We start from the raw sequence: 9,392 nt of genomic DNA, 5'->3' as shown, positions 1-9,392 counted from the left end.
TGGAACTCCCATTTGACCCAGTGATCCACTTCTAGGAATATATCCCAAGAAACTAGAAACACCTATCAGAAAGGATTTATGAAGAAAAGAATCTGAAGTGTTGTTTCTTTTTAATTAAAAATTTGACCCACTGAAACTGAATATATCTTAAATATAAAAATTATTTTAATTCTGACACTGAATTTTAGAATTTTCTTAAAATCCATTTGAGATAACTTGTTTCCCAATTGTCACCTAAAAAGATATTCTTAAGAGATGAATGATTGCTACTTTTCAAAATTCTTGCATGAAAAAGTCAAATGCCTCATTTCATCAAACATGTTTGGCATGTGCAATTCTCAGAACAATCAACCACTTTCTAATTATCCTGATAGTGATGAGTCTCAAATAGAAGTGCTTCGATACCAGCATTTGAGGATATTAGAGCAGCTGTCAGGTTGAAATGTGTTTACATTCTGCCAAGGATTCTAAAAGCCAAACGATACAACCTAAGCCATTAAAATGCCTACATTCTGAAAGCAAGCATATTCTACAAAATAATAAGAAATACTAATTTATATTACTCACTAAAAACTAAAATTTTATTTTCTCCTAAAATAGATGATCCATATTATCCTGCTTTCCTCCTTTAACTTACTGCCTCTAACTTTCCCCATGCCTCATTAATTGATTTATTCCAAATGAAACACAATGGCAAGCTAAGGGCTTATGTTAATAGTCAGTTTAGAGTATTTTTCGCTTAAGTGACATAGAAAACTTTCTTTATTACAGCTGTTACATGGACCGTAAAACAGTCACAACCGGCATCAACCCAGCAGTTAACCGTATTGTATGTGATCAAAAGACATTTCAGTCTCTGAGTTTTTGGTTCTTATAAGGAATAAGCTAGATTTTAAAAAATGAAAGTTTACTGATTTTTCCTTTTATGCATTTTTACAGTGATAATAATATATTTTATGCACCAAGAAAAAACTGGATATAATGCATTTTTTAAAAGATTTTTATTGATTTCAGAGAGAGAAAGAGAAGGGGAGTGATAGAAACATCGAATAGCTGCCTCCTGCATGCCCCTACTGGGGATCAAGCCTGAAACCTGGACAGATACTCCACTGGGCAACCTTTTGGAGCTGGGCTGGTGGCCAACCAACTGAGCCACACCAGCCATGGCCTTTTATCCATTTTTAAACTCAACACCTGGCATATATTTTTAGGGAATCTTATGATTGGCAATGATATAAGATTACAGAGAATGTTATAATAATACTAGTGGACCAGTGAATGAAATTTATGCACTGGGGAGGAGTCCCTCAGCCCAGTCTGCTCCTTCTCACATACTGGGAGCCCTCAGGGGATGTCTTACTCAAGGCTTAGGCCTGCTCCCCATAAGGAGAGTCTGGCCTCCCTTTGCAGAAGACCACTGGGCTGATCAGGGGAAGGTGCCAGCCCCATCACCTTGCTGCTGCAGCCACTGCCAGTCACCATAGCTGCCAAGGTATTTCCATCAACATGGACTCCAGTACCTTCACCATGAAAAATGACAACTTTCTTTAGGCATTTCCAAGATGTGTCTTTCATAGGATATGACATTTCTTTATTTTTACTTTTATCCTCACCTGAGGATATGTTTCATTGATTTTTCCCCCTGCCTTCTGATCGCAGGCTTGGTTTCTTCCCAAGCCTAAAGCCTCCTCCCCAGGTTTAGGCTTGGGAAGCAGGCCCCCCCCTTCAATGACCAGCTGGGAGTGACCTGGGTGCAGAGAAGGTTCTGGGACCCAGGTATATATGCAAATTAACCAACATCTTTGTTGGGTTAATTTGCATATTCACTCTGATTGGCTGTGGATGTTGCAGAGGTAGGTCAATTCACATGTTTACTATAGGTAAGACAGACATCATAGGAAGTAAAATGTAGGTTTCTTTGAAGTAAAAGATAAAAATAAACAACATAGCCCTAACTGGTTTAGCTCAGTGGATAGAGTGTCAGCCTGCAGACTAAAGGGTCCCAGGTTCGATACCCATTAAGAACATGTACCTTGATTGTGGACACATCCCCAGTAGGGGGTGTGCAGGAGGCAGCTGACCAATGTTTCTAACTCATAGATGTTTCTAACTCTCTATCCTTCTGTAAAAAAAAAAAAAAAAAAAAAAAAAAAAAAAAAAATCAATAAAATATATTTTAAAAAGTAAATAAATAAAATAAACAACATAGTTCTACCTGCATTTTGAAATTTACTTTGAAAAGATGGTTATTTTATAAGAGATAGGAAGATCTCTGTGGGGATCAAAAAGGAGGAAACTTTTTATGTACATTTTACCTGCAGGAAAGTAATGCTGAGGCAACCTTTCACTTATCTTACTTCCTCTCAGTTCTACTGAAATGTATAATTTAATAAAGTATTACCTTACTCAGTGTTTATTATTGTGTTCAATACATTCTATGGACTAAAGGGACTCGGTCTTTACTCTCTTCTTTGCTTAAAATGATGGTTATCAGAAGGGGATTTTGGGCAATAGGTGCATGTTTATTTGCAGGATAAATAAAGCTTTACCACTCATTTCAAAATCTATTTTGAATCTTAGTTCTGAGTTCTTGATTAATAAGAACAATTGTGCTGAAACTGTAATTTAATTTGCAGGCTTTGGCGTTAGTTTGTTAAGGAGAAATAAACTATCGAAATCATGTATTTCTCTAGTAGTTCACCACAGTTTTGCTTAATTATAAAAAATCTTTTTTTTTTTTTTTTTTTTTTTTTTTTTTTTTTTGCCTCTTAGCAGAAAGTGAAAAGAATTATACTAACATGGAAATAAAGATCTTAAATGACTAGAGGGGATAGTGAGGCTATATGATCAGTGATAATTCTGGAAATAGTCCTCTGCTTTTCTGATCAGGGTTTCAGAAGAGTCCTGCTTTCTAATGAGGTGAAGAAGAATGGTACTCTGGCACAGGAGCTGGGATGTGCAGTGGTTTGTAGTGAACAGAGAGCGTTTGGCTGGGTGTTTAAGAGACACTTTTTAAGCGAACCCACTGCACAAAGAGGCTAATTTTGTGTGTCCTAAACACTTTTGCTACATATCATATATATACCTATATATTTTAATATTTTTTTTTTATTGCTTTCAGAGAGAGGAAGGGAGAGGGGGAGAGATAGAAGCATCAATAATAAGAGTTACTGATTGGCTGCTTTCTACACACACCCCACCTTAGAATTGAGCTTGCAACCTGGGCATGTGTCCTGACCAGAAATCATGCCGTGACCTCCTGTTTTGATGCTTGACCACTGAGCCATGTTGGCTGGGCCATCACAAATCTTTGAAATCATCCCTCTGAGATAAACAATTTCAGGAGACATTCTGAGAAAAATTTTGAGATTCTAAAAGTATTTTAGAAAAAAAAAATGAAATAGTTATGGGAGAAGAGGGTGTTGGGTATTTTGAATTGACTATTTAACTTCAAGCACTGTATGCAACTGTGTGGTGTTTACCAAATCCTGTAATAGTCTTTCAGGTGAGGATGCAGCAGAGTCTTCTGGTGTTTCTCTCACACCCATGTTCTCTACTCTACGTTGGCTTATTATTTATCTCAATATCTTTGGTTTTGTCACATTTTCTTTTAATCAGATTTTACTAAAAAGAACTTGGCTACCAGATAGATCTTTGGAATATCATGGTCATAGAGCAATGTATTTCAGGTTGTAACTCATCTGTTATTCTGGTCTGTTCTTACTTGATATCAAGCAGAATTCCTGCTATTGACTCTATTGCATAACTAAACAACATCAACTACTTACTTTTTCCTTACTGCCTGAGCTCCTTTAGGAAAATGAATTCATTTTTATTGTTTGGTTGTTGTTGTTGTTTGTTTGTTTTGTTTTTTTATTGCTGCTCTAAATTACCACAAACTTAGTGTTTTAAAAACCTTGGTTGTTATAAACTGAAACACTGTAATCTCATTGTTCCAGAGAAGAGAAGTCTGGCACAAGTTTAGCTGAGATAAAACAAGGTGGTGGCAGGGCTGTGTTCCTTTCTAGAGGCTGAAGAGGAGAATCCATTTCCTTGGCTTTTCCAGCTTCCGGAGGATCCCCTGAATTCCTTGATCCCTGGCCCCCTTTCTCCAAAGCCAGTAACATGCATCTCATTGACCATTTTCTCAGTCACATCTTCCTCTGACTTCCTCCTTCTTCCCTCCTACCCTGGGAGAGCCCTTGTGATTAACTAGGCCTATTGAGAAGATGCAGTCCCCATCTCAATTCCCATCTCAATGGTCTTAACCCAATCACATCTGCAAAATACCTTTGCCATGTAAGGCGACATATTCACCATTTCCAGGGATTAGAACAAGAGCCTCTTTAGGGGCCATTATTCTGCCTCCCACACGGATTGTGACCCACAGTGTAATTTGATGATGTTTCACCACTGTACCTCCCCACTTCTGGTGTTTCTTCTTGTTCATGGTTCCTTAAAATTAAAATGAACCAGGCCATACTGAGCCAAAGCTGCTTTTCTGAAGTAGAGAGTATCACTGTTCGCATTCTTTTTTGTTGGTTTAGTTTTTATTTTCCACCTTTTCTTGTTATGGTTGAGACATAAGTCCCTGAGGACACTTCAGAAGTGGTGATCACATAAAATTCTATTGTTAGGCTATTTGACCCATGGCTCTTCTTTGACCTTGACACTTTCACAAAATCATAGAGAAGAAACTGAGAGCTGGTTTGACAAGGAGCTGGAGCAAAAGACATAGTCTTTTTTTGATACCACTGTTATTACAAAATATTTTGCCAAGTAAAAGTTCTCTCTGTGTGCAAGGGATGTGTTTCATAATCAAATAATTTCCAGTGATCTTGCTATATCTTCATCTGAGAGACTCATAATGTACATTAGAAGGTAGAAAGACAGTTTAGAACTGTTGGTAAGAGGATAGATTCTGAAGCTGTGTGAACATTATTAGCAAGTTACCTAATTTCTCTGCCCCAGTTTCTTCATCTGTAAAATAGAGGGAGAAAAAAAACGCACACAAAGGAACCTGTCTCCCAGGACTGGTATGAGGACTGAATGAGCTAGTCAGGTTAGCATGTGGCCTTTTTCATCCACAGGTGTTTGGATGTTGTTCTGCATGTGATGCCAAGACCCTGGGAGCTTTTGAAAAGAGGCATGACATCACCTGATTTAGATTTTTAAAACTGTGTCTAGCTGCTCATGGAGAAGCAAATGAGAAGGCAGAGATGGAAGTGAGTTGACTTGTAGGCAGGCTGGCGCACCAGGTGAGTACATAAGAAATGATGATAACATATAATACAAGGATGGTAGTAGGGGAAGCAGCAGAAGTGACTAGATTTGGGAAATGTTTGATGTATATTAGTTGAGACGACTTGCTGATATTATAGGGGAGGTGGAGGGAGAATAAAAAAATAAAAATAACTTCTGGAGATTGGGATTTAGCCACTGAATCAATAGGGAAGAGTGGAAGGAGCAGGTTCTGGAGGGGTGATTAAGGTGTTGCTTTGGGCAGCAGTCCACATGGAGATGTCCAGTCAGTTGCCTGGGGTTCAGAGGGAGGTCAGACTGGTTGATACATTGGAGAGTCATTAGCAGAGAGCTGGCATTTGTATGCAGGACTAGATCAGTATTGGTGGAGGAGAAAATGAAGCCCTGGACTGAGGCTTGGGGCACGTTAGCACTTAGAGGTTAGGAAGAGGAAAAGGGGCAAAAGAGACCTGGAAGGAGAGTCTGCTGAAGAAGCAGGGAAATTAAGATGGCAGATGTCAAAAACAAAATCATGTCAATAAGGTAGTGATACACATGTCACATATGGCTGGCAGGTTGAGAAAGATGAAGTTTGACAGGTGACACTGGGCAGGGCAAGCTGGAGGTGCTTGGAAATGGACTGAAGTGGGCTGAGTAATAATAGGAGGCAAGGAAGTCAAAATAACTATTTTAATTCCTTTATCTTTTATTTTATTTTATTTTGCAGTTTACATTCTGTAGGGAGCAGTTATAGGGTCAAGCCTCAGACTGGCCTATGGCAGAGCCACATACAAGTCCCAGCTTGGAGGGCAGAGCCCTCCTAGCATATTAAGCTTGACCTTATAGTCCTCCCTTGTTCCTAGGTAGTTAATGGGCTGTGGGAGGTGCAGCAAGAGCTGCAAAAACAAGGTTTGAGTAAGGAAATAGACTTGAAACTCACAAGGACATTATAAACATGTTAAACATTCCCCTTGCTTTGCTTTGTGTGATCTGACAATAAAATAAAGCTTTGGCTTGCATGCTGGGTCACTGTTTCCTCATCCGCAGTGATCCACCTGGTCCCGACAGTATTCTCTTGTCTGTCTTCCTTAAATCTTCACTGCCCCTCCTCAGATAAACCCCTGGTCCTGCTGGATGTGGTTCACATTCAATATGATTTTGTGTTAGATGTATGGCATAGGGGTTAAAGAATACTTTACAAAGTGTTCCCCCAAGTATCTCTGACATCAAATATAATCATTACAATATTGTTGAATACATTTCCTTTGCTCTACTTACATCACCATGGTTATTTTGTACTTTTTAATTCCTTCACCTTTTCATTCAGTCCCCCCAGCACCCCTTCCCTCTGGCCACCTTACTAGTTTTATTCATAAAACAGAAGAAGGAAAAAATTGGTAGTTACAAATTGGTATGGGGCTTGGGACTGGGATAGAACCAGAAACCATTGGTCTATTGTAAGGAGGGAGATGAAATTAAAGGATATAGATGTAGGTAAAGATCAATTCGATATTTAAAACAAGAGGCCATTATCTTCAAATTGCAAGCAAATAAAAAGGAAAACATTGATGAAATGCTAAATCATAGAAGAATGGGAACTGCGGTAGGGCTTGAGAACACTCACTTGGAGTTAGTTATTTTCTTGTTTCATGTTCATATACAAGTTATTTAAGTTGGTCATTCTAGTCCCTAGAAAATCTTTCTAGTGAATTCTATGCAAAGTAAATAACAAAAAAAAACAACATTTAAAATGTTTTAAATTGTTATTTGGGCATAAACCTGATATGTAATTATACTTTGATTACTGTCCCCAGTCCCTCTTGTCTCTCTATAAGTATAAAAAAAATACAATAGTGGAAAATTCAGTGATAATAGGTAATTACAGAAATAGTTATTCTTCAAAGCTGTTATGTAGTAAGCATAACTGCATAAACAAAACCAGCTTGGTCTAGTCAGTCTCTTCATATTGCAATATTCAGAATTTTAATGCTGTGTTTGTCTCAGCTTTGCTGAATAACAATGGCCTAGCAATTTAGCCATTCTATGACTCTTTGAATATATAAAGTTATTACAAAGGACCAGCATTTTAAGAATTAAGGGTTCTCTTAATGGACCAGTATTAATATAATTTCCCCCTAATTTTTGCATGCTGCTAAAAATACATATAACATTAATATTTACCATGTTAGCCATTTTCAAACGAACAGGTTGGTGGTATTAAGTACATTCATATTACATAACCATCACGACCACCCATATCCACAATTCTTTTCATAAAACTGTGGACTGTTTTATGAATTTCCATGTCATTGCTAAGCAAGTGTCATGCTAATATTTTTTGTATTGTTCTAATTTTAGTATTTATGCTACCAAAGAGAGCATTTTAAAGAAAATATTTATATACATAAGGAATTTTAAAAGTACAGAAACAGTGACCCTAGAAGGTAAGAAGGAACCATTTGATTATTACCAAAATCAATTCCATAATCCTCCATACCAAGATATTGATGGGGGGAGAGGTATCTATGATTTTTTTCCCATAAAATACCTTCTATTCTACACTCACGGGCAGGAATAGGGATAGATTATCAGACCCAAAATGATCATTGCTGTATTTTCCTAATTTAATCGGGGGAGGGGGGGATAAAACAACCTGCAGGGGGCTGTTTCTCTGTTTTCCATGTCCATAATGGAAAATGACAGGTTCCTGAGTGGAGGAGCTAGGGATTAAGAAAGAAAGAGACCAGAAGGCAGAAATAGATTCATCAAGCTGGGCGCCATCCTCTCTGATGGAGAGGCAGCAGTGCGACCCCCCCAGCCATGCAGCAGGTTTATTTATAAGATCCAGGGAGCTTGTATGCATTCGTAACTAGGCCCTAGAGTTGCAGAGTTCCCGAACAATCAAACAACGCAGGAGGAGAGTTTGGAGAAACTCACTTTATTCATCACGCGATGGGCTTAGAGAAAATGAATTCAAATTCTAAGCAAAGCTATAAGCAGAACTTTCTTTTTTTTATTTTATTAAAGAGCCAGCCTTATGTGCTGGCCTTGAAAACAATACAATTCTGTCCAATTAAAAAATGCACCTGGCATGGCATTAAGATTATGGGCATATCTAGTCTCTGGCCTACAAGGCCATACAGCTAAGTTTATCTTCATCATTCTTCAAACAGGCTAAAGCAGACTAGAAAGCAAACATTTTATCTAAGAATAAAAGCAGAAAATTCCAAACAGCAGTTTATTACAAATAGGGGTTTCCTTCTCACTAGCATTACTGGATTTACATATCTAGACCCGCCCCTGCTGACACCTGGACAAAGGTACTCTGCCAGTGCCTGGGGCTCAGCTAACAATTTAAAGAATGTCCATGTGCCTTCTCAGGTGGCCCTCTACAACAACCAAAAAGAAAAAAGGACTCAAACACAGAAACACTGATTACTTTTCTTACTATTTGCCAGACACTGTGTTAAATAATGTACATGCATTGTCTTGCTTAATCTAATAAGAATGCAATGGGGTAATTCTTTTGTTTTCATTTTAAATATAATAAAACTGAGACTCACAGAGGTATAATGAACTGCTCCTGATCTCATAGCCGGTAAACTGGTAAAAGAGGTATCTAGGTTGGCCTGACTCCACAGGCCTTGTTCTTAAACTCTGTGCTCTATAGTTTCTATTTTGACATGACAGCCGACCATGTCTGCCCCCATTTTTTAAAACATGTACGGCCTTAGACAATCTCCCCCAGCTCATCCTGCTTTTGTTAATATGTCGTTTTTGGTTGTGCAAAACCGCATATGCCAAACAATGATACTTCACTAAGGCTTTGGGTTGGACTCTCCCAGCTCGTTCTAAGTATTGTACAAGCAAGCCTTTTCTCTGTAGCTGCACTCAAGATTTGTGGCTTGGGAGTATGGGGGGAGATCTCATTAATGTTTTTTTTGTTTGTTTGTTTGTTTTTTGGTGCAGTCTCTCTTTATTCCTGCTCATAATTTGCTCACTTCCAAAATGGTGCCTTTGAAATGGAAACATATTGGAATCAAACTGCTATGCCAGAAGACACCACTGAGAGCTCAATCTCAGCTCTTACCTACAAACACTCCTGCATCTACACTCCAACCTGCATGCCTGTCAGACAACTCTCCCCAGAA

At 38.4% G+C, this 9,392-nt stretch overlaps 1 non-coding gene across 1 annotated transcript; it reads right to left on the bottom strand.

Annotated features, from left to right (window-relative positions):
- Positions 1 to 7,516: 7,516 nt before the first annotated feature.
- Positions 7,517 to 7,623, bottom strand: LOC118714607. The gene has a single exon (XR_004986618.1). It is a non-coding gene; the product is annotated as a U6 spliceosomal RNA (small nuclear RNA).
- Between the last annotated feature and the right edge of the window lie 1,769 nt (positions 7,624 to 9,392).

Source organism: Pipistrellus kuhlii, unplaced genomic scaffold, assembly GCF_014108245.1.
Source record: "Pipistrellus kuhlii isolate mPipKuh1 unplaced genomic scaffold, mPipKuh1.p scaffold_m20_p_10, whole genome shotgun sequence".
In the NCBI taxonomy this organism is placed as follows: domain Eukaryota; kingdom Metazoa; phylum Chordata; class Mammalia; order Chiroptera; family Vespertilionidae; genus Pipistrellus; species Pipistrellus kuhlii.
The sequence above is the reverse complement of the archived record's forward strand: the minus strand, read 5'-3'. Positions and strand labels throughout refer to the sequence as shown.